General features: G+C 36.2%; 1 long non-coding RNA gene across 2 annotated transcripts in view; it reads right to left on the bottom strand.

Moving 5' to 3' along the window:
* Window positions 1–26,917, bottom strand: part of LOC141549182 (uncharacterized) — an 84,078-nt gene that overhangs the window by 46,647 nt on the left and 10,514 nt on the right. The window lies entirely within an intron of this gene.

Below are 26,917 nucleotides of genomic sequence, written 5' to 3' on the forward strand. Positions count from 1 at the left end.
CTTACTAACTCTATGACCCTAGGCAAAAAAAAAAAAAAAAAAAAGATTCCTCAGTTTTCTCATCTGTAAAATGGAGAAAATAATAACATCTACATCACAGGCTTCTGTTCTGGATCCAATGAATTAGTACATGGATAGTACTTTGAAAATCTTAAAGTGCTACATATAATGTTAGCTAGCATCTACTACTACTACTATTACCACTACTACTACTACTAACTATTACTACTAGTACTAGTACTAGTACTACTACTACTACTACTACTACTACTACTACTACTACTACTGATATTTCCAGTAGGATATTCCACAATTATTCCAAACTTTATCAACATCTTTATTCCATCCCTGCTGGGGGGGTTTCTATTTCTTTTGAGGGAAACACAAGCTTTTCAGTTGCCCAGGTTCACAACCTTGGAGTCATCCTAGACTCTTCCTACTCACAACCTCTCCAAATACATTATATTACCAAGTCTCTCCACAACTTTCTACACTTTTCATCAACATTCCCTTCTCTATTTCCTCTGGGGGGGAAATCTCCCAAGGCTGCAAATTACAAGAAATAGAGTGACTAAATTTAACAACTTAATTAAAAAATAACAAGTTGTGCAAAAGATCAGAAAAAGGATCTCCAAATACAAAGGAAAGGAAATTAAAATAACACAAGACAAGTTAACACCTATCAACAAAACAGGAAGAAATGGAATAATGTTTTCCAAAGAGCAATGGAACACAAGATATGTTCAGCATGACTTATCCTGCAAATCTGAGCTTAATCATAAATGAAAAAGAGAGATTCAATAATTAAAAGGCATTTGAATTATTATAAAAAAGAAAAATTAGACGTAAAGAGGTTGTTTGCTTTTTGAACACTCTCAAAACGACAGAATTGTAGAAGGAGTGGATAGAGTTACAACAGTGAGACTAGTAAAAGATTTCTTTCTAAATGTACACAAGGAGACAAGTAATGATAGGAGACATCTAAAGATAGGTAAATGTGACACAATAAGTTCAGTGAAGGAGCATACCTGAGGAATTATGGACAGAATATGATATCTACCTATAGGTAAATCAATGTTTTTTGTGATACTACATTATAATATGGGAATGGACATTAAATGAATGTAGAAATATGTAATATGCTCAGGTCAAATTGAGGGGAAGATGACCCTTGTGGTCTTAGTAAGTAAGATAAAAGCCTGGAGGGGAATAGGTAAAGAGGAGGAGAGAAGATTGAAAAAAGTGGGGAAAGAAAAAGATCTTACTTTGGTGATGGGAGTGTGTTCCATTGATGAATACCCCTATGGGCATAGAGAGATACTCTAAAGGGAGTTGGAGACCTTTTGCTGGGTATGGTTTGGGAGATTTGTTGCTTCAAAATTTCATTCCTTGGGTATAAGGGAACTGGAACTCCTGGGGGCATAGACCATCTAGGGGAGAGGAAGGACATGGACTCAAGAGAAACATTGAAGACAATGAGGAAATAAAGGTAACAGGGAAGGGTATAGATAGGACAGGATTGCATAATCAGGGATGTGATGGGAGAGGGGCTTTACCATAGGGCAGCTATGACACCTGTAATAATGTGCATTGTTCTAGAAGTGAGGCACAATGGAATAGGGGAATCCATGGGGCAAGCTTTATAAGGCAGTAGTAGAAATTACTGAGAAGGGAGAGTCTAGAATGGATACTTTGGAAGTTTAATTGCATGAAGAATGCAGAGTTGAGAGAGAAAATAGATAATTATAGTAGTCATAAATCAGAGGCTGAAGATTTAGAAAGAAAGAGGAGATGGATAATTAAGCAAATTTAAGAATTTTGGGGGGAAAGAAGCAAAAAATAAAATTGAAAAAACTAATATAAAGGACTAGTTGAAGGTAGGAAGAGGGTAATCTATTTGGCTGAAGGAGGGGAAGAAAAAATTCTATATAACCAACTAAAAACAGGAAAGGAAAAGTAATGAATAAGCAAAACCTTGAAGGGAAAGTGGCAACAAACAAAAGGAGGGTGTCGGGTGAAGGGAAAAGAACCAGTGGAAAAAGGGTCACCTTTAAAAAGATTAAGATAAAGTAACTATCTTAATAGTACATGTTTACAGCTGAAGAGAGAGAAAAAAACTTAACATGAAAAAATCCAGTACTAGAGACAGAAGAAATATTAACTTTAAATGTTAAAATTAGTTAAATGTAAAGTTAAATGAACTTTAATAAATATTAAACAATTTAATAAAATGAAAAAGAGTGACAGATTAAATAAGCACCAAAACCCCTGCAACCTATTGCTTACAAGAAACATGTTTAAAAAACAAAGACATGCACAAAATAAAAATGAAGGAATGGAAATTTTTTTTTTGCTATATATATTAAGTCAATCAAAAAAGCAAGAGTTGGAATCATGCTATCTGACAAAGCAAAAACAAGCATTCAGGAAAAAACAAATAGCAAGGAACTACATTATACTGAAAGGAACCATAAACAATAAGCCTATATTTTCCAAAATATCTTAGCATCCAAATTTATAAAAGAAACCTAAGCTACAATAAAACATAGCTAGTAACATGATCATGACAAGAGACTTCAATACTGGTCTTTTAGTTTCAGTTAAGTTTAGTAGAAAGGTAAACAAAAGGGAAAATAGAAAATGATCAAAATTCTGGAGAATCTAAAAGTTAAAAAGATGTGTGGCATCTTCTAAATGGGATTGCAAAGGAATATATGTATTTATCAGTATACTACTGAACTGTTATAAAAACTGACCAAGTACAAGGGCATAGAGATATTGCAAATAAATTTAAAAAGACAGAAATACTTTATATATCCCTTATAGACCATATTGCAAGAAAAATAAAAATTGGTACAGGGTTCACAAATAAAAAATACAAACCCAAATAGAAACTCAGCAATGAGTACTTCAAAGAACAAATATAGAATCAATAACTATGTAAAAGAAAATGGTAATGTTGAAACAAAATACCACAAATTCTGAGACATAGCTAATGCAGTCCTCAGGGGAAAATCTATCCACAAATATACATTAACAAAAGAGAAAAAAGAGAATTAATAAACATAATTTAAAATAAAAAGCTAAAAAATAAATAATCCAAAAATAAGATGTTAAAACATTAGAGGAGAAAAATCATCTCAAACCACAACCAGAAAAATGATAAAGGTAAAAGCCAATTCTTTGAAAAGACTAATCAAATTCAAAAGCATTTAGCTAATCTTATGAGAAAGAAGAGTTAGTAGCAGACAAGGTAAAAATCTCAACAAATCCAGAAGGAATAAAAAAAGAACATATTATGAAGTTACATACTAAGAAAACTGAAAACAAAAAAGAAATGGAGAAATATATATATATATATACATATATATATATATACGTATATATATATATACATATATATATATATATATACGTATATATATATATATATATATATATATTGCTGAGGCAAATGGAGTTAAGTGATTTGACCAGGGTCACACAGCTAGGGAGTGTTAAGTGTCTGAGACCAGATTTGAATTGAGTTCCTCCTGACTTCAGGGCTGATGCTCTATCCACTGCGCCACCTAGCTGCCCCCTAGGAATATCTTTAAAGATATAGCCCAAACTATCAAATCAGAGAGCTTAAATTAGTCAATATCAAAAAATAAAGTAACTCTAGCTATAAAGAAATTGCCAAAAACAAAAGTGCCTCCTGGTCTTGATGGATTTACAGGAGAATTCCATCAAACTTTTAAAGAACAATTAATACCTATATGTGACAAATTATTTCCAAAAGCTGAGGAAGAAACCATTATCAAAATCCTTTTAGGAGACAAATATAGTACTAAAACTAGCGAAAGACAAAACACAGAAAAATTATAAGCCAATATAATTGATGGATATTGACTTAATTTTTTTTTTTTGCTTTTTGCTGAGGCAATTGGGGTTAAGTGACAGGGTCACACAGCTAGGAAGTGCTAAGTGTCTGAGATCATATTTGAACTCAGGTCCTCTTAGGGTGCTCTATCCACTGTGCCACCTAGCTGCCCCTTGACTTAAAATTTTTAAACAAAATCCTGTCAAAAAGACTAAAGTGCTTTATTGAAGGAATCATTCATTATGACCAACTGAGGTTTATATAAAGAATGCAAGGATGGATCAATATTAGCAAAATAACCAACATATAATTAGCGGTATTAAAAATCCAAAATCCAAAACCATGTGGTCATCTCAACAAGAAAAAACTTTGACAAAGTACAACATTTTATGCTAAAAACTATAAAAAGTATAGACATAGAAGTACTTTAAAAATATCATTAAAAGTATCCAAAACTAAAAACATTCATCATACATAGTAAAGATATATCAGAACCTTTCTCAGTGAATACAAGAGTGAAGCAACAATGTCTGTTCTCTTTACTATCTGATATAATTCTAGAAATACTAACAATGATAAAACAAAAAATTAACACCTTATACCATATTCCACATTAAGTTCTAAATAGGCAAGTGACCTTAATATTAGTTAGTAGTCATAGTATTAAAATTTTTTTAAGGAGAAACACAGATTATATAACTATTACAACTATGGCAAAGAGATATATTATTTTTCCTTAAATATATTTTCTTTGTTAAATATTTTATAATTTCATGTAAAATTATTTTAACATTATTTTTAAATATTGTGATTTCAAATTCTCTCCCTACTTTTCCTTTTCCCTCCTTGAGGAGTCAAGCAATTTGATACTAATTATACATGTAAAGTCATGTAAAATGTTTGCATATTAGCCATGTTGCAAAGGAAAACAGACAAAAAACAAAACAAGAAGAATAAAGTTTAAAAAAGTATGCTTCAATCTACATTTAGAGTTCATCAGTTCACTCTCTGGAAGTGGATAGCATTTTTCATCATGTGTCTTTTGGAATTGTCTTGGATAATTTGTCTTGTAGCTAAGTCTTTGACAATTGATCATCTTTACAATTGCTGTTACAATGTTCTCTTGTTCTTTTCACTTTACTTTGCATAAATTCATATAAATCTTCCCAGATTTTTCTGAAGCCATATGCCTCATCATTTCTTATACTACAATAGAATTTCATCACAATTACATATCATAAATTGTTCAGTCATTCCCCAATTGATGGGTATCCCCTCGATTTCCAATTCTTTGCCAACACAAAAAGAGTTATTTTAAATATTTTTTGTACAAACAGTTCCTTTTCCATTTTTTTTTCTATTTTTGGGGGGATACAGAACTAGTAGTGGTATTGCTGGGTCATAGAATATGCACAATTTTATAGTTCTTTGGGCATAGTTCTAAATTGTTCTCTAGAATTGTTTGACTAAGTCACAACTCCAATTTTTCCACATCCCCTCCAGCATTTTGTCATTTTCCTTTAAAATCTTGCTTATCAATTTGATAGATGTTGGGTGGTATTTCAGAACTGTTTTAATTTTCATTACTCTAATCAATCATGATTTAAAGCATTTTTTCATCTGACTCTTGATAGCTTTGTTCTCTTTTTCTTTAAAACTAATACCGGTTCACATTCTTTGATGATATTTCACCTGGGAATGGCTCTTTATTTTTATAAATTTAGCTCACTTCCCAATATATTTGAGAAATCAGACCTTGATTATCAGAGAAACTTTCTCAAAAAATTTTCCCCTAGCTACCTGTTTTACTTCTAATTTTGGTTGCATTAGGTTTGTTTGAGCAAAATCTTTTTTTATTTCATGTAATCAAAATTGTAAAGAGATGTATTCTTAACCAAACAAAAGATTACAATTACAAAATATAAAATAGATAAATTTGATTACATACAGTAAGCATTTCTGCAGAGACAACATTAAAGCACATGAGATAAGTAGGGATGTGATCAAATGGGAGAAAAGAGTTTGCATCAAATTTCTCTAAAAAAGGTTTGATATTCAAGATATATAAGTGAGTAATAAATATTTATGACTAATAGACATTCCTCAATAGTCAAAGGATATGAACAAGTCTCAAAAGGAGAATTCCAATTCACAATCTTATGAAGAATGCTCCAAATCACTAATAAGAGAAATGCAAATTGAAATGACTCTGAGGTTTCACTTCACACCCTGCAAATTTATAAAAATGATAAAAAATGATAATAAAGTTAAAAGGATTTTGGAGTGCAATAGACACATTGGACCCATTAATGCATTGTTGGTGGAACTGTGAAATAGTACAACCAGTTTAGGAAACATTTTGCTCTATTGTCTAACACAGTGACTAGAAAACACTTCATAACTTTTTACTGACTAAATGACTTATGACTTTGATGCTTTGATCTATTTGTCCACTTCTTTCCTGTCCTGGTCCTCATTCCCCCATCTATAAAAATGAATAAGAGGGGGCAGCTAGGTGGCACAGTGGATAGAGCACCAGCCCTGAATTCAGGAGGACCCGAGTTCAAATATGGTCTCAGACACTTAACACTTCCTAGCTGTGTGACCCTGGGCAAGTCACTAACCCCAGCCTCAAAAAAAAAAAAAAAAAAAAAAAGAATGAGAGTATGCTACTTCATCTCTAATCCCTCTGCTCACTCTTAATGTCTGACCCCTTGGACCAAGACTGGTAGGCCCTAGAGGTGGGTCAGTGGTGACAGAACTGTTATGTTTAGAGCTAAAGAACTTTAGCTCAAATGTAAATCCTGCTCCTTTCTAATTGTTTGACCCGGTCCTTTGTTCTTCATCGTGTAGTAGGATGAGTAGTGACTGGAGTGCATGTGCATAAGTTTCACTTCCAGCTCTGACTTTTACTAATTTGTGATCTTAGGCAAGTCATTCTCCTCCCATGGCTTCATTATTCATCTGTAAAATGAGAATAACATATTCTTTTCTATCTTTGGTCCATTGTAGGGGAAGGGGAAAGGGAGGTAGGAATGCGATTGTTTTGTAGCCCTCCCACTGTGCCTTTGACCAAGAAGTGATTTCTCCCATTTTATTCACTAAAATGAGTCTTTGAGGAATGTGCATGTCCTGGTCAGGGTATGGGTAGATTAATGAAAAAGGGGCCCTTTGTACCTGCTATTGCTTCTTTGGAGCAAGCATCATTCATTCCTCTTGGACTGTGTCACACACCCTTTCACGTTCCAGTATTCTGTGAAAGATGCTTTAGTCACCCCCTTCCCAGGGAAGTATGTTGATGACTTTCTAATTTTTCCCCCAATAATCTTAATGGAACACGTGACACATGTTGGGGCAGACTGAGCTCCCGTCCCCTCCCCTTCCTTCCTCCCTTCCTCCCTTCCTTCCTTCCTTCCTTCCTTCCTTCCTTCCTTCCTTCCTTCCTTCCTTCCTTCCTTCCTTCCTTCCTTCCTTCCTTCCTTTCTTCCTTCTTCCTTCCTCCCTTCCTCCCTTCCTTCCTCCCTTCCTCCCTTCCTTCCTTCCTTCCTTCCTTCCTTCCTTCCTTCCTTCCTTCCTTCCTTCCTTCCTTCCTTCCTTCCTTCCTTCCTTCCTTCCTTCCTTCCTTCCTTCCTTCTTTCCTTCTTTCCTTCCTTCCTACCTCCCTCCTTCCTTTCCTTTTTCCCTCCCTCTCTCCCTCCCTCTGTCTCTCTATGTTTCTTTCTTTCTTTTTCTGTTTTTTTTTTCCACAATGGAAGCAGGGAAGATGGAGAGAAAGAAAATAAATGTTTGATGATTGAAAAAATAAAATTTAATAAAAATTTTACAATTTTAAAAATTAAAATTAAGGGAAGGGTGGGGGTAATAGCCAGACACATGAGTGGGGCCCAGTAGGGCTGGGATATTCAAAGGCAAGACATGGGACAGAAAGGAGATGCCTCAAAAAGTCAATGGGATACTATACGTAGTGGGTATTGAGAGAGGCTGTTATTAGGGATGATGTTACCAGGTCAAACACACCTTAATTATTCTGTACTAATTCAATTTCAGGTTTGCTGAATGTAGACAAACCTTCTCATCACAGAAAACAAAGGAAAAGAATACCCTGATTAATGAGGTTACATTTTTTTTTTTAAAACTAGCTTAAATTGAATGTTGAAATGTTGGAGATAAAAAGGGACATTATGAATTTTTAAATTGGAAAACCCAGAGGTCACTTCATCTATTCACCTGGCTTCACAAGGCATACAATTCTGTCTTTTTTGTAGCTTTTTTATTTTCAAAACACTTGCAAAGACAATGCTCAACATTAAAAATCTCGAATTCCAATTTTTCTCTTCCTCCCGCCATCTCTAGACAGTGAACAATCTAATACATGTTAAACATATACAATTCTACCACACACACACCTCCACGCCTATTATTCTGCACAAGAAAAATCAGATCAAAAAAGGGGAAAAAATTGAGAAAGAAAACAAAAAGCAAGCAAACAGCAACAAAAAAGGTGAAAAAACTATGTTGGGATCTACATTCAGTGCCAACAGTCCTCTTTCTGGGTGCAGATGACTCTCTCCGTCCCAAGTCTATTGGAATTGTCCCAAATCACCTCAGTTATACAGTCTTTATGGTTATGGAAGAAAATGATGTCAAGTACAAGATGCCCCCTCTTAAGATTGTAGACATAAAGGGAAAAACCAGTGGGCTTAGGGAACTCATAGAAGAATTACTTTTCCAAACTCCAATAAACAAAAGAAGAAATAGCTTTAAATAGCTCAATATCAGAATAAAAAAAAACAAATTCCACCAACTTATTTTTCTTATTGTTATAGTTAACATTTCTAGTACAATATTTAGTAATGATAGTGATAATAGACAATCTTGCTGATATTTATGGAAAGGCTTCTAGTTTATTCCCTTTACAAATAATGTTTGCTCTTGGTTTTAGATAGCTACTACTTATCATTTTAAGAAAACCTCTATTTATTCCCATTCTTTCTGGTGTTTTCAAAAACTAGGTATTGTATTTTGTCAAAATCTTTTTTTTTTTAAGGAAAAAAATTGAATGAACCATAAATAAAATTTTGAAGAAAAAAATGCTCAGGATCAGCTGGATTTGCAAAATTCAAACATTCAAAGAATTGTTAATTCTAATGTTATGCAAATTGTTTTCAGTAACATGAAAAGGTATCACTGAACTAAATTGTATTAAATCTTATTACTAGAATTATCTAGGAACCTCCACAAGTGATTGGAACCAGAGAAGCAAAGCTTCAGAGCTATTCTGAGAATGATATGAATTTCAGAATGTCTAAGAAAAGATATCCAGGGACATGGAACATCTGGGACTCAAAATGTGTTAATTAAGTGGATACTGCGAATGGATTATCAGGATAAAAGGAAACTTAATACTGATGATCATTTTTCCTAGTGTTTATGTTTAAGCTCTCTTGCTTAATTTGGGGACATTTAAATTTCCCTTTTCAAAATTAGTACAACATGAGCTCTCCAAGTAATTTGATCTAAAAACTGACATATAATTTTGATTACGAATTTATGAAAAAACATAAGATTTGGCTTCATAAATAAGTGATCTATGGTGAGGAGAAAAGGTTGCCCAGACCCCCATAAATCAAAAGAGGGAAAATTAAAGGAATTAGTTCATCAAGTATTTAATTGTAGAAACTGAATGAACCACACTGACTCCATTTTATGACTCAATTCTGGACTTAGCTTAGTTTTTATTCAATTGTAAGTCTAGTCCAACTTCTTTCTTGTGAAAAAAAATTTATTCAATTGTAGGAATTGGGAGATAATCTTATTATATTCTTTGAACCTAGCCCTGTATGAGTGGGGGAAACTGAACCACTTTTTCTTGCTGCTTAGAGACCCTTAACTAAGGAAGAAGGTTATACTCACAAGAAACTCAGTCAGGTCCAAAGACTGATGCAAGTTTTTATTTTATTTTACTTTATTTTATTTTTTTACACTTGTACATCACAATCTATATGTCTTAACTAAAAACTGACCCCCATGCTGATCAAATTGTTTCCATGTTCCCTTGATTCTTTACACACCTTAGGGAGTGAGACAGACACCTCCTTTTCTGAATTCAAGGGATTGCACCTATTCATTCTCCCCACCCCCACCCCTTGAAAGATCTCTAATCTTTTATCCAATTAGAAATCAAATCACGTGGGGTTGTATTGTTTCCATTTAATTAATTGGCCTTGTTTGATGAATTGTATTTAATATACAAAAGTCTGTCTCCCCCCCTGTGTTCAAGGTCCAGACCTAAGCTGTGGAGGTCTGGTCCTGATTTATAATGCAATTGGCATGTATTGCTTAATAAATTAATATACGCAGAAGATTAAAACTTTATTTTCCTCAGTCACTTTACCTTTCACTTGTAACAGAAAGAAGGCAGCTAATTTGAAAGCAATCCCAGAGTAAATTTTTAAACAACTACACAATTTGCCATTATAGGATTTGGAACTATCCTCAAAGGGCAATTACATTGTGCATACCCTTACATCCAGCAATACCACTACTAGGTCTATATCCTAGAGAGATGAAAAAGTAGGGGAATGGACCTCTATATACAATAGTGTTTATAGCAACTTTTTGTGGTGGAAAGAATTGGAAATTGGAAGGATGCCGATCAAATGGGGAATGATTGAACAAATTGGGATGTATGAATGTAATGGGATATGATTGTGCTATGAGAAATGATGAGCAGACAGATTTCAGAAAAACCTGGAAAATTTTATATGAACTGATGCAAAATGAAGTATGCTGAGCCAAGAGAATATGGTATAGAGTAACAGCAACAACGGAGGATGATAAACTATGAATGACTTAGCTCTTCCCATCAGCAGTATTCTTACTACATCAGTAGTGTTCTTTCTAGAGCTCCCAAGTTGGGGTGCCAAAATGTACTATGCACACTAGGGTGCCAAAATATACCATCCAGACTAGCTCTCTGGAGGATCTCAGGACCAGAATGGAGGAATGATGAGGCGGGAGACTCATGAGGATGGTCAAACATGGAGTCCGTTTATTTCAAGATCTCTCAGCCCTTAAATACCTTAGTATTCACTGTAGCAAGCAGAGCATGTGCCAACTGCAGAGCCATCACATCACCACAGCACACTGCAGTGTGTTAACTATGAGCACTCTGCTATTGATATGTCAATTCTTCTCTTTACTGTAAGTATTCCTTGCTTCAAGTAGAACACACGTGGTCACCCCTTCCTTTACTTCTCAGGAAGGCCGAGAGCCCTTAGGAGAGATGGAGAGCCAAACCAGACATTGTCAGCAGGTTCCCTCTGGACTGAGGGATCTTATACCTCACCCAGAGTTCCCCCACTGTTTTCGGGCCTCTACAAACATAGTGATCTAAAACAATCCCAAAGGACTCATTTGAAAAGTGCTATTCACATCAAGGGAAGGTACTTGTGGAGTCTGAATATAAATTGAAGCCATACTATTCATTTTCTTTGTTTGTTTTTTTCCCCTGTTTGGTCTGGTTCTTAATATAACTGCACATCTATCAATTTGCTTACCATGTTATGGAGAGGGAAAGGGAAGGAGGAAGGGAGAAAATTTGTAATTCAATATTTTAACATGTATGTTAAAATTTGTATTTATGTGTCACTGGAAAAATATTATTTGAAAATAAAAAAGTATGTAGTTTATATTTTAGCATTTAGCTGAAACTTAAATAGTTGCCTCTTATTAAACCCCTTGTGATTCCCTAATTCAGAGAATTTCCCCCTCTGACCCTTTTAACTTCTCTCATCTCAGGTCAGGTTCTCAAACAAAGGTACCAGGAGAAAAATGTTGGAAAACCTGAATTGTATTCTGGTCTCAGAAATGTATTAGCTGTGTGATTTTAAGCAAGTAATTTTATCTCTGCTTGCCTCAGTTTCCTAATTTGTACAGAGGAAAATAATAATGGCACCCACCTCTCAGGGTTGTTGTAAAATTCAACTGATATAGAGATCACAAAGTGTTTAATAGTGTGACTGGCATAAAGTAAGCACTATATAAATCCTGACAAATATTATTATTATGTCTTTAATTGATATAATTGTTCTCTACTTGATAATGCTAAAGTGGATTTTAGATGTGTTTAGTTTAAAATACCAAACATGGTGAGATTAATTTTTTTTACATGGGATAAGTTGGAAATGCATTTGGCTAAACTGACATCTAACTGACTTTTAATATATTTTGTTTCATGTTTAAATATGTGCTATTGTATATGTTAATATTGTATTTCAAAATTCTCTTCCATTGTGAAATTTGGGAGATTACATCAGAAATACAGTTAGGGGGGCAGCTAGGTGGCGCAGTGGATAGAGCACCAGCCTTGAATTCAGGAGGACCCGAGTTCAAATTTGATCTCAGACACTTAACACTCCCTAGCTGTGTGACCCTGGGCAAGTCACTTAACCCCAGCCTCGAGAAAAAAAAAAAGAGAAATACAGTTAGGCAAATAACTTTTTTTAATCTAAATTCTTTATTATGTAGATTATGAATTGAAATTTTGAAAGGATGTAATAAAAATAGATATGTGAAAATTGTTAAGTATTAAATGAAGTATATTTTGTTTTAAAACAGATAATAAAATTTATTATAATAAAGAGTAAGTTTTCATTTGAAGTTTTGGCTATCAATTATAAAAATTATCAAACTATATTAGGGTGATTTAAAAATATAACTTCAATACAGAGTCAATTATCAGATATTTCCATCTGTCTGAAACCCCAGAAGGTGGTTAGTTTCAATTTATAAGTAAAGAATAAATGAATTGGGGAAACATGAATAAAGATATTCAAACTACGTTGTGATTAGTGAAATTTTGATATTTGAGGTAAAAATCCTCAGGACTATAATTTGATATTGTTTTGAGATTTGATTATTATATGGATGGTTGTGTGAATTATGATGTAATCAATAATGGAAAATGACATGTCTAAGAAATGGTAAAAGTGATCTCTATGACTGGGAAAAGTTTTGGGGCCAATCAAATAGGATTTCTTGACTCAGTTTTTCCATTATGTTTTTTCCTTCTGAATAGGAAATTCCCTCCTCTCCTCCCCTTTCCTCCTCCCACCCCTGTTTAATCCTGAGCCTTGTTTTTGATACCCTGTGACTACATGATTGATTGTGAGATATAACTCATTGCTGGAATCAAGCAGAGATAAAGGAGCTTCCCCCCTGTTATGGTATGACATTGTTAAAATTATGTCCCTTTTTTTTCTCTTGATAGCAAATTTCTATAATCAGGGCAAGTGAGTAGTAGAATTGTACTTTTATAAGTACAATACTAAATCTATTAATAAAGAGATTGATACTGAAACATCTCTGGGTTAGTATAATAAGATGCAAATATGAAAAGATTTATAATTTTAACTTGCATTTGTGGTCACATTTTATACTAGGGACTATATCTCCCAAAAGGGGAATTAGACAAGGTAATAAGACAAAGATATAGTGCAAAAGTATTTTAATTAAATAGAATAGTAAAATTTGAGAAAGAAACAGGATTAGGCTATTTTCTCTAAGAACTATATACACATTGGCTTTCAAATGCATCCACTCTGGAAATTCAGGCTTTGGATATGTTTTAGTAATAAGCTCTCTAATTTGGACTAAGGATTTCACATATAAAATTGTAATGATAACTGTAAAGAAAATGAAATGAATCCCCATTTTAAAGTATCTATTTGATCATTTTAAAAGGCAGAAGAGTTTATTTGACAGTTAAATCGTTATGAATTTTTAAGATTCTTATGTCGGGTACCGGGTATAAGTAAAGATAAAAACAGCAAATGGCATATTTAAAAACAAACAAGCAAACCAGAATTCTCTAAAGTTTTGAGTTTGGAGAACCAAATTTAGGAGATTGCACTAAATGACATTGTCTTATTTCTAGGAGAATTATCTAGGGACCTGCACAAGTGACTTGGAACCAGAGAAGCAGAGTCCCTTTCAGAGTTGTCCTGAGAATGCTGTTAGTTATTTAACACCCTACAAATCCAATTTCCAATGTATTATTTTATGGAGTAGAAAAAATAAAAATGAAATACAAGTGGAGGGACAAAAGTTCAAGAACTTCAAGTTTAATCATCTAAAAGGGTCATAAGAAGCAGTTCTATCAGTAGGAGAAACAAAAGTATGGTACAAAGTAGTAACTACTGAAATAATTTTGTACTGCTGAAAAAATGAAGGGCTTGGTCAGCAGAACAGATCAGATATACAATATACATAACCAGACACAGTGTTACAATGCTCAATTAACTCAAAGGCAAGAGTTAGTTTGTTAAAAAAAATTTTTTTTGATAAAAAGCGCTCTGAAACCTCTGAAACCTGAAAAGCTGAAATTAGTTATGGACCCAAAAATGAGAAAAACAGAACTATAAAGCCTTTTAGGTCTTAGGTTAAACTTAAACAACTTTAGGTTGACTTAAACAAGTTGTGATAAGTAACTCTCAAATCTACCTATCTTGCCCCAAATTCTCTGTTGATCCCCAATCTCTCATCACCAACTATTTTCAGACATCTCAGATTGAATTTCCAGGAAGCATTTTAACCCCAAAATGTCCAGAATGACACCCCCACACACTTTTCCTGTTACTGTAGAGGTTAACATCTTCCTTCCAGGCTCACAATTTAGGGATCCCCTCACTGTTTTTTCATTTTACTCCATTTCTAATCTGTTGCCAAAGCCTGACAATTCCACCTTTATACCTATCTCTCTAACACACTCCCTTCTCTGACAACGCCACCATTGGCTGTCACCATCACCCACCAACATTATTGCTTGCTGGTGGCTTGGTATGCCTCAAATTTCTCCCCAATCCATGTCATTCTCCATTCTGCCACTGAAGAAATTGAAAGAATTAGGACAGCAAGTAGTTAATTGTGGGAATTGTGACTTCATCTTATGCCTCAATTATGGGGCTAGTTCACTTTTCTTCCAATTCAGTTATAGGTTTAGTCTAAATTCTGTCTTGTGAGAAATCTTTATTTAATAATGGGATCTGGGGAGAAAACCTTATTCCAGGGTTTGAACCCAACCCCGTGTGATCAGGAAGCAGGACCACTGCTACCTATTGCTTAAAGACCCTTAATGGAAGAACCAGGTTATGCTGACCAGAAAGCCAGCAAACCCAATGAGTTTTCTCACAATTGTACATCTCAAGTAACCCATACATCTTCATCTAAAAACCAGCCCCATACTAATTGTTTCCAAGTTCTTTTGATTGTGTCCAGACACTTTTTTTTCTGAATTTAGGGAATTGTACCTGTTCACTCTCTTCCCAACTTGGAAAGTCCCTTATCTTAGAACCAATTAGAAATGAGATTATCTGATGTTGCATTGTTTTCTTTTCATTAATTTGCCTTGTTTGATTAATTGTTTTTAATGTAGAAAAGTCCTGTATTGGGTTCAGCCCTAAGCTGAGGAAGGGGCTTCGTCCACATTTGTTGGGCAACTGGTGTGCATTACTTAATAAATTGATATGCTCTGAAGCTCGAACTTTTGTTTTCTTCAGTCATTTCATCTTTTGCCTGCCACGCACTGAAGTAATATTCTTAAAGCGCAGGTCCAACCATGTCACCAGCTTATTCAATAAACTCCAGAAGCTTTATCCTAAGACTTAGCATAATGCCTGACACATAATAAGTGCTTAATAAATGTTCAATAATTAGTTGGTTGAAACAAGCAATAGGAAAGAACCCAAAATAAAAATGGACAATCTTGATTATGTAAAATCAAAAAAAGTTCTGCATCAGCTAATCTAATACATTTTAAATCACTGCAGTAAATTTTTCTGTTAAGTGTTCCATATCTATGATACATAAAGAATTGATTTGAATTTTTCAGAGTGAGAGCCATTCTCCAAGAGATAAAATGGTCAAATGGCACAAAGGATATATCAACAGGCAGTTTCCAAAAGAAGATATTCAAGGTATCAATAAGCATATAATACAATACTCCAAATTACTAATAATTAAAGAAATACCAATGTTTCAATTTGGGAATCAGTGATTCTGCCTCAAATTCATCAGAATAAAAAAGATGAAAAAGTGGAAATGATAAAGTTGGAGATGTAATGGGAAAATAGGGATACTAATGCACTGTTGATGGAGATGTGAATTGGTCCAACCACTCTAGAAAGCAATTTAAAACTGTCCTCCAAAGTTAATAAACTGTGCATACATTTTAACCAAACCCATAGCATTACTAGGCCTATTACAAGAGGACCCACATACAGAATTGTTTATGACAGTTTTTTTTTTTCCCAAAACTGAAAACTAAGGGAGCATCCACCTATTGGGGAATGATTAAACAAACTGTGGTGTTTAATATATTGAAATATAGTTGGCTCAATAAGATGCAAGGAAATTAATAGTTTCAGAGGAAACAGGGAAGATTTCTGATTAAATAGTAAGAAAAGTGAACAAAACTAGAACAATGTATGTGGCATTCCAGAGGGGAAAATAAGCAACTTTTAAAGATCTTAGAATTCTGATTAATGTAATGATAAACTCAACTTCAGAGGGCTACAGATGAACCATGGCACCCACCTCCTCCAAGAGAGATTATAGGCAGAAAACTCAGAACGACACGTGTATATCAGAACTTGACCAGAATAGGAATTTGTCCTACTAAATCATGTGTAACAATTTTTAGAGTTTTATCCTGTTATTGTTGCTATTGTTTTGTTTTGGAGGGAGGTGGTAACCAGAGGAAGGAATGATAAAAACTTTTGCAAAAACATCTTTTTTGTTAAAGATTTTTATTAAAAAGTGTCTTTAAAAGGCAGTTAAATCAGTTACAGTTTCAAATGAGAACTATCCTTTTTCCCTTATCAGCTATTTAAAATGGGGAGCTATAAAAAACGAGTTCCTTTCTGTATCCAGTTCCCTGATTTAGGAATGTCAAAAGAAAGGGCAAAATTCGTAAGAGATGGTTTTTTGCAGCATTAAGGACTTTAGAGCTCTGATCAATAACCAATTTCACTTAATTCTCCTTCTGACACAAAAGGGGGTATATTCTCGAGATGCAGAATAAACCATAACATTTTTAGACATGATCCATGTGGGGATTTGTAGCTGCTGAAAGTTCTGTTTTATGGTTCTTTTCTAATGGAGTTGAGTGTTGGAATGAAAGGTCAAGGGGAGATAGGAACTGCAAGAAGGAGAAAAAAAAGTGTGATTGATAGTTTTTGTTTTTTTGTTTGTTTGTTTGTTTTGTTTTGTTTTTTGTTTTTTAAGGGAGGTACAAAGCAGAGCCAGGAAAGAGCACAGACACCTTTGAAAAGTATTATTATGAACAATTATTAAAATGGATTATGGACTTGAAATAACACAAGGAAGAGGTCTGCAGGTTCATGCGTAACCCCCAATTTAAACTGCTTGATTATGTACATCGGACTGTCCCGTTTATCAGGTGTCTGCCAGGGGAGGATAGACCAAAAATCAGTATACAATTGAATGAAAGTCCCCAGAGAATGACTGGGAAGGATGGTTTCCCATACTGGCTCCACTCCTGGTTTCTCCCCCTCTCCCCCTCAGCCCCAGAGAGAAAAGGGATGAAGGGAACCATGAACTCCCTTCTTTGGGACACCTGCGGGGGTGGAAATGTATCAGAAGCTTCCTCCCCCGTCCCTCGCCAGCCAGAGGGTTGGCAGGAAGATAGATCCTAGCTGGGGGGTGAGAAGGGGAGAAAGAGTGAGAAGAACAGAACAGAGGTGTGTAGGGGAGCATGCGCGTAGATGGGGAGGGGGACACAGACACAGACACACAGAGACACACACACACACAGAGAGCTGACATATTCGCGCACGCGCACTCCCACAACCGCATACAGACGCAGGGAAAGCCGCCCATTGGACAATGGGGATCACGACCAGGGAGAGGGGGAACTACGTTTGAGAAAAGGATCTGACAAAAGTGGGGAACGAGGCATGCGCTGACAAGTCAGGAGGCTCGGTTAATCTCGGCCAATGAAAGAGAGGGACGGGGCTGACCGCCCACGTGTGGCTGGGAGGCCCTGCGACCTCTAGTGGGGATGGGCGGACCGGGCCGTAGGCCCTCACGGGATGTTCTGGGACAGAAGCAGCGTTTCCCTCCGCTCCCAGGGCAAGGGCTCGGGTCTCTCAGCCGGTAGAAAAGCCCGAGTTCCTTTCCACCAAAAAGTGGACCGACCCGGGGAAAGAGGGGAGGAAAACGGGTCCCGCGGACGCTAGAAGCACCGGAAACAGAACTTGGGGGCAGGGGCCAGTGAGGTGCGATCCGGGGGCGGAGCTCACGGCAGGATAGGGGGCGGGGCCTCGAGAGGAGGGAGGGGCCGGGACTAGATGAGGTCCAGCCGTCAGTCCGCGGCGTGTGGGGGTGGGGCTGGGGGTGTGCCCCAACTCGCGCGTGCCGGGGGGCCGGGAAAGCTGCTCCTGGGACCCCGTGCGAACCCCACCCGATAGTGAAGGGGCCGACTTTAGAATATCTGGGCAGAGTTACCTGAGAAGGGCGTTCACTTCCTGTACTCCTCCCCCCCACTGTGTAATCACAGAGAACCCGGGGCGGGGATAACGGGCAACTCGCTGACACGGTCTATCATTTCATCCAATACCATCGTGACAAGGGGGACCGCGTGCGCCCACATTTGGGGGGGACTCCTCAAAGCTCGACCTACGTGGGTACCCCTTGTCTGCCTAAGCACTTCCATCAGGAAAAGGAAAGAGCAAGAACAGACGCGGCCAAAAAACCGAACTGGCCAAGAAGCCGCTTCACAGAAGAAGTTCGGAGGATGCGCAGACTCAAAATTGAAATAGGGAAAGCGGCGGGGAGCTTCGAACAAACAAACTAGAGGGAAGTTGCCAAATCATTGGCTGCTGTGATTATTTTTGAAAAAGGAAAAGCAAATGGCAGAATCACAAATGCGAGAATAGCATGGAGGAAATGATGAGAAACTATTTTGTCCTGGTATTTGCCAACATATCTGATCATTGGATAAATATTTGGTACCAAATATAAAACACCTGCACAGAACAAAAAATAGAGCATGAAAATAGCCCAATCATAGTAAAAGAAATGAAATAAGCCATAAATGAGCTTTGGGGAGAGGGTATCAAACACTTTGGGAACTGTTAGGTGGTACAGTGGAGTCTTTCTGAGTTTCAGTCTGGCCTCAGATACTACGTGGGTGGTCCTGAACAAGGAAGGCCCTGTTTGCCTCCATTTCCTCGTGTGCAAAAGGAGAAACAGCAAACCACTCTAGTGTTTTTGCCAAGAAAACCCCAAATGGGGGTTCTTCATGAAGAGTGAGATATGACTGAAGTACAAGAAACTCTGATTTTAAATAAATTGCAAGAATAGGGAAAGAACGGGTCTTTCAAAATATATAAACCAGGGACAGAAATAAAGCAGAAAATGAAAAGCAGAATGAAGAATATCAGAATTAGTGAGCACTTTAGAACACAGAAACAAACAAACAAACAAAAAGGATCATTGGAACACAGGATTGGAGCAGACAGCGAACTAAGAACAAACTGGAGGGCCTTTAGAATCCATTTGTCACAGTCTGGAGGGGGCTTGGGACATGGATTGTCAGAACAAGAAGAGACCTTTACAAATAGAATGTCAGATTTGGGTTTGATCTTTGACTCTAGAACATTAAAAGTGGAAGAGACCTTCCAGCTTTAGTGGTCTCACTGGAAGGGATTTTAGAACATTTTATGTCAGGGCTGGGAGGGCTCTGCAAATAGAATGTCAGAGGTAGAAGGGACATTAGAACACAGAAAGTCATAACTTGGGGAGGACACTTTAGAAATAAAAATGTCCATACAGAATGTGCAAAGTGTACCAACACTAATGTTCTGTGCACAGAACAGTGTCAGAATTCAGAGGGACCTTGAAACACTGAATGTCAGAATTGGGAAGTAAAAGTGTCCCACCTAGAAAGGATATTCTGTGACCCAGTGTCATAGACTTTAGTCTGTGATCCCTTTAGGGATCTCAGAACAATATCAGAGCCGAAATGGGGAGGGAGAGTATTACAGCTTTGAGACACCCGAAGACGGAGAATATCAGAACTGAAGAGAACCTTAGAGCTTCGTCAGAGCCGGAAGGGACCTTAGGACCTAGAATGTCAGAGCTGGAAATGACCTTCAAATATCAAAGCTAGAAGAGGCCTTAGAATATAAATCAGCATGGGTGCCCATGAAGTATACACACTGCCCAGCTTCCATATAACTATTGGAACAAAATCTTCTATTTACACATAGAACAAAAAAGGATCATAAGACCCCATGAGAAGGAACAGTATGTGTCTTCTACAATAAGCATACACAAAATCAGCCACCAGCAGCATCCCTACCCTGACCACCCACCCTATTTTGTGACCAACAAGTGTAGTCTGAGGCAGCCTCCCAGTGAGGAATACATATAGTCTGTGAGACTCTCAGACCACAGAGGGGTAAGAGTGTTCTTGGAGAAAGACCCAGGGTGTTTAGCCCTCGAGGAGAGTCCCTTGGAAGCCTCTAGGAAGCCAGTGGGCCACAACCAGTACTGTGCTGTAATACTTAGACAAGGACAGCCCAAGGGCACTGAGGGTCCTAATAATTGATTCTGAGGGTCCTAATAATTGATTCTGAGAGCCCTGAAGATTAAAGATCCAAATGGGTCTAACACCAGGAAATGGAGGTCAGCACAGAACCCCAGGCAATGTTGAGACAAGACCAATACAGGAAAATAAGCCCACTCCAACATACAGCAACAGGGCAAAGGCCGTCTCTTTCTCAAAGCACCAATTTGAGGACTAAAAGTGGAGAAATGAGTATATCAAAGAAAATAACAAACAATAGCAGTATTGCACATCTCCATAACAACTACATATAGAGACACAAAGGAAAAAGTGAATTTTCCACAAAGACAGCATGAATGCCTAAAAGAAAAGAAGCAAGAGGTAAACACTGAAGTAAAATTTCTATAGGGAAAAATACAGCAAGGAGAATAGGTAATTTAGAAGACCAACATATGGACTCTGAAAACAAAATTGGAGACTCTATGAGATGGCAAGAAATTTTAGACCAAAATTAACAATTTGAAAAGTAAAAGAAATTTTACTTATATAATACCAAAACAACTGACCTGCAAAACAAGTCAAGGTGAAAATTTAAGAATCACTGGATTCGCTGAGGTACAGTAGAATTAGCAGAACCAGGCAAACACTATCTGATCAATACTGTGACCAACCATGGGTCAACCAACTAAAGAATCAGTGAGGAAGCATTTTATAGACTTCTGGTGTAAAGATAATTTTGCTGCCATAATCAATTTTATTAGTATTTACTTAACTCATGTTTTTTACTAAGTATGAATGATTGCTTTAGGGAGTTAAATAGGACAGAATGGAGTTTGAGTTAATAGGAGTTTTTTGTGTTAGAATTGAATTAGCCATTATGTATTGATGATTATATTATTTCTGTTCGATCTGGGAGCAGTAATCTTTATGTTATTATTTTTAATTTGTTGGGGTTTTATAAAGCTCACTCATAATAAGATGGGAAACATAAGTTTATATGTACTCTGATTGCTCTACCAACCTGTTCTCATCTTTCTCTCCTAAGACCTCTTATTCCCTGAGAACAACAATATTGAAATTAAGCTAATTAAAAACTCTATAATGTCCTCTTGGAGCTCAGATGAAAGGTAGAGTCAACCTATGTGGCAAACGTTATTTTTAAGAAATTGCCAACCTTCAGCAACCACTACCCTGATCAGTCAGCAGCCCTCAACATAGGGGGCAAGACCCTCCCTCCACTAGCAAAGAGATTACTACTCATGGGAGTCTCAAATTATAGTTAGTAGGTTTTTTTGATTGTTATTAGCAATAAAGAATTTTAAAATTAGCATGTGTATATTTTTTAGAAATAATACTATTGTCCATAGTATTAATAGACTACAGTATAGTGTAAACATAACTTTTACATGGACTAAAGAATGAAAAAATTCATGTGGTTCTCTTGAAATATTATTGCAGTGGTCTGAAACTAAACCCACCCAAGGTATGCCTATAACTTGTATGAGGAAGGGGAAAAAGAACTCTTATTTATATATATATATATATATATATATATATATACATATATATATATACCCATATATACACACATATATATGATACACACACACACACACACACACATATATATATATATATATATATACACATACATACATTCATATAGTCCATATAGTATCTCATTTAGGCATACCAGTAACTCACCAAAGTAGCTAATAGTTCTTAGCACTGAGGTTAGCTCCATCTTACAAGTATGGAAGCTGCAGCACAAAGAGTTGACCTTTCCTATGGTCACACAGCTAATAAGTGTCTGAGGTGGGATTCAGGCACACCTTTCTGCTGACCTCCAGGTCCAGTGTCCTTTCTGATTTCCCACACTATCTCATGAATACCAAAGCTTGTCAACATATTGTCCCAACAGTGGCAAGCCCCCTGAAGTTCAGATGCATCTGAGACTGGTAGAAAAATTAAGGAACTGTAAAAAATACCCTTACTTCTATTATTAAGAAAGGAAAAACAAGATGAATAGGATGTTGATAATTTATGGAAGATTCAGAGACTGCTCCTTGACTTTATTCCATTTTCTTTGCCCAAGAATTTGGCCTTTGGTTAGGGAAGCACAAAACAAAAACGGTCCATAAGGGGCAGCAAAGAAAGCCAAGTGAGGAGATAGGAAGTGCTGTGAGGCAGAGGCAGCAGGGCCCATAGTGGCCAGTTATTTTCCTCAGTTATTCAGACTGCTCTCATGTAATGAAAAAACTTGCAGATGTGATAGTTGAAGAGGTAAGTGACAGTGATATTGGAATACTTGTGGAGACCAGAAGAGGTATCCTAGTACTGGAGAGGACCAAAGGTTCTCCTGAATTTCCAGAAAAAGGAGATAACAGCACCTGCAAACTCCAAGCCATTGAGCATGGCTTGGATTGCTAAAAAAAATTCTAGAACAGATAACGAAATTGATGGCTATGTAAGACATTGATCTGAACCGAATTTCTGCCAGAATGCTCAAAAAGCGTCCACATGGAACCATAACAACTGGTAATTAAAAGGCAGACCTGCTTCTTTGCAGTTGATTGGGCCCTGTTGTAGGAAACTGGGGGGCAGGAGCAGCTGGGGAGCCTGAGAGTTGGGAAATGGAGTTTCATGAAGGGGCTGAGTATGCTCACAGGTCATAGGATGTTGCAAGTTTCCAAGATGACCATTATCCGGGGGACCTGGAGTACCTGAGTGAGCCCAAGCAGCTAAGAGAAGGGTGCTTGTTAGGATAACAATAGTGATAGGATATGAATGTATGATTGATATGAGGAATTCCCAGAGGAAGAAAATCCTAATCTCTAATGTTATCGACAACTTTTCAGCAATTTTATACTCTTGGAGCACTATATATATATATACATATATATACATATATATGTATATATATATATATATATATGTATATATATATATAAAATTTTTAAACAAATAAAATCGGATTTAAATAACTAGAGAGACATTTGTTCCTGAGTAGGCAGGGCCAATATAATAAAAATGACAGTTTTACCCAAACTAATTTATATTTTCAATGCTATCCCAATTAAATTAGCAAAAATTATTTTGCCAAATTAGAAAAAAAAATAACAAAATTCATTTGGAAAAAATAAAACGTAAAGAATATTAAAGGAAATAATGAGAAAAAATATAAAGGAAGAAGGTTTGCAGCACCAGATGTTAAACTGTATTATAAAGCAGTAATTATCAAAATTTTCTGGTACTGGCTAAGAAATAGAAAGGTAAATCAGTGGAATAGACAGTCAATTTATAGCAGCAAATAAACATAATAACCTTGTATTTGACAAGTGTAAAAACTTAAGATTTGGGGATAAAAATTCATTATTAGTAAAAAAAAATGGGAAAACTAGAAAGCATATGGCAGAAACTGGCATGGATCAATATCTCACATCATTTACCAAGAAAAGTTCAAAATGTATATATGGCATACATATAAAGAGAGAGTTTACAAGAAAATTAGAACATGGAATATATTACTTATAAAACTTATAGTAGGTCCACAAATTATGAATAAACAAGAGAAAGAGAGCAAAATTAGGTGTAAAAATGGATACTTTGTTTGCATTAAGTTAAAAATTTTTTAAAAATTGAGCAGATAAAAGTCTGATATCTCAAAAACATAAATATTTTATCAGATCTGTAAGAATACAAACCATTCTCCAATTGATAAATGGTTAAAGGATATGAAAAGGTGGTTTTCAAAATAATTTATAATCATATGAAAAAAAAAACCTAAATCATTGATTAGAGAAATACAGATTAAAACAACTTTGTGGTATTATTTTACACCTACCAGGTTGGCTAAAATGATAGAAGGGGAAAGTAACAAGTGTTGTAGAGGATGTAAAAAATTATTGGAACACTAATTCATTGTTGGTAGAATTGAACAATGATGTAACCATTTTGGAGAGCAAGCTATGCTTATGTTCAAAGAGTTACTAAGCTACCTATTTCCTTTGTTCCAACAATACCACTATTTGGTCTATTTCCAAAAATGATTAGGAAAAATGAAAAAATATATATGTTTTAAATTGTTTATAGCAACTCTTTGTGGTGGCAAAGAACTGGATTTCAGGAATTGCCATCAGTTGGGGAGTGTCTGAACAAGTTGTGGTACATGATTATGAAGGAAGACTACTATTTTTTAATAAATGATGAGCTCAATGATTTCAGATAAAACATGGAAAAATTTGTGTGAAATAATGAAAACTGAAATGAGTAGAAACAAGAGAACATTTATTTAAAGAATGACTTTGAATAAATAAGTTATTCTGATTATTATAAATACTCAAATTAACTATAAAGGACTTATGAAGAACAATGCTTTCTAAATTGAGAAAAGGAACAGCTGCTAAATAAAAGTATGTATAGAATAATTTTACATACATATATATTAGATACCTTATTTTGTCTAATGGTAACCATTTGTAGGTCAGAAAGTGGGGGGGAAAGAAAAAAAGAAATTTACATGATAATTCAGTTTCATATTTGAAAGGAATAGCATGTTTTGCATAGTAGATTTGCAGTAATCTTTTAAATTTTATTATACTGTTTTGAAAAAGCTTGTTTTATTACACAAAATTTTAAAATGAAAAAAATGAAGACAAATTGCTAATTATTGACACTAATGCAGTATATAACTCTGGCCACCAGGGGGCTACACTCCAACACTGAATGGAACCATGCTGAATTATACAGTTCCTTCTTGCTCCTGGACCCTAGTGGGAACTGAGAGACTGGAGATATTCTAGGCACTACTTGTCTAGAAAATCCTTCACTGACTAATCCCAAATTCTTCAAGGCAGGTGGAGCCCAAGAATCATCCATCATCAAATGGAAGCGATATATTCAGAGTTAAGCCAGGCCAGGCCCAAAGGAAGTTAGCCACCTACATGAGACCCTTGTTTAGCCTCAGGTTGCTACAGAAGTTAATCTTGGTGGACCTCCAGAGAAATCCCCCCCTTGCAACCTGGGACTCTTGGTTTGCTGAGCTCCCAGAAGTAGGAGATGCTTGGCTCTCAGATGGCACAGATTTCCTTAAACATGGTCACACTCATTGGAATATCACAGAAGTGGATAGATCAATATGAGTCCCCCACAGAATCATCTAGTCTACCTCATGGTAGAACTCCAGACAGTTCTCAACCTGCTTGACTAGTCCTCCACAAAGGATACGCTTCTCTTCACTAATTACTGTGCAATAGATAATAGTTTTGCTGTGGGGTCGGGCCAGAGACAGTTTACCAATTAAATGATCAATTGAGGAACCTTGTTGTATGGAAGTGTCTCCTCAAGTTCAATAATTGGACACTCTATATATAACTCATGTCTTTGCCCACAACAAAGGATCATTCCCAGAAGAATGAGCAAGTTGATCAGGACTGGGAAGCTCAAATATTTCCTATCATTTCCCACCTGGCTATATCATTTCAACATGTCTCTCAACAAGATAACATTCTCCCCAGCCTTCTCTTCCATTTTTTTTCCTGCTTTGTCTTTCCCCATTAGGTTGTGAGTGCCATGAGATCAGGGACTGTCTTATATCTGCAAGTTTAAGTACAGTCCTTGTACATTGTAGATACTGAATGAAAGTTTATTAAAATTTGATCCATGGCCCTCTCCAACAATGAGATGAACCAAATCAGTTCCGACAGAGCAGTAATGAACTGAACCAGCTACACTCAGGGAAAGAACTCTGGGAGATGACCACTACATGGAATTCCCAATCCCTCTAATTTTGTCCGCCTGCATTTTGGATTTCCTTCACAGGCTAATGGTACACTATTTCAAAGTCCGATTCTTTTTTTACAGCAAAATAACTGTTTGGACATGTAGACATATATTGTATTTAACTTATACTTTAACATATTTAACATATATTGGTCAACCTGCCATCTGGGGGAGTAAGTGGGTGGTAAGGAGGGGAAAATTGAAACAAAAGGTTTTGCAATTGTCAATGCTGGAAAAGTACCTGTGCATAAAATTTTTGTAAAAAGTAATTAATTAATTAAAAAAAGTTTGATCCATGGTAATGTGAAAACTATATAACATATGAGAAGCCTCCACTTAACCCATGATCACTGTGGTACCCATCCACAAAGAATATGAAACTTCTTGTCTCCAGTGACACATCCGAAACCCCCTGCTATTAAGATACCATGTGGGGTATGGCCAGCATCCTGATGGCCAATTAATAATATGAGACCAGGGTCACGATAAAGAGACCTTGGGTATATTCTGATGGCTGTGGATACCTATCCAGGTCTGAGGAGGGGTCACCACAACATTTATGGCATAATCTGTTGTTGAATACAGACAATGGCACAGTTTTCACATCAGTGGCCTCTCAGGCAATGAGAAAAACCATAAAATGTATCATGTCTATTCCATATCCCACCTCAGTTACAAGAAGT

The sequence above is a fragment of the Sminthopsis crassicaudata genome, chromosome X, assembly GCF_048593235.1.
Source record: "Sminthopsis crassicaudata isolate SCR6 chromosome X, ASM4859323v1, whole genome shotgun sequence".
NCBI lineage: Eukaryota > Metazoa > Chordata > Mammalia > Dasyuromorphia > Dasyuridae > Sminthopsis > Sminthopsis crassicaudata.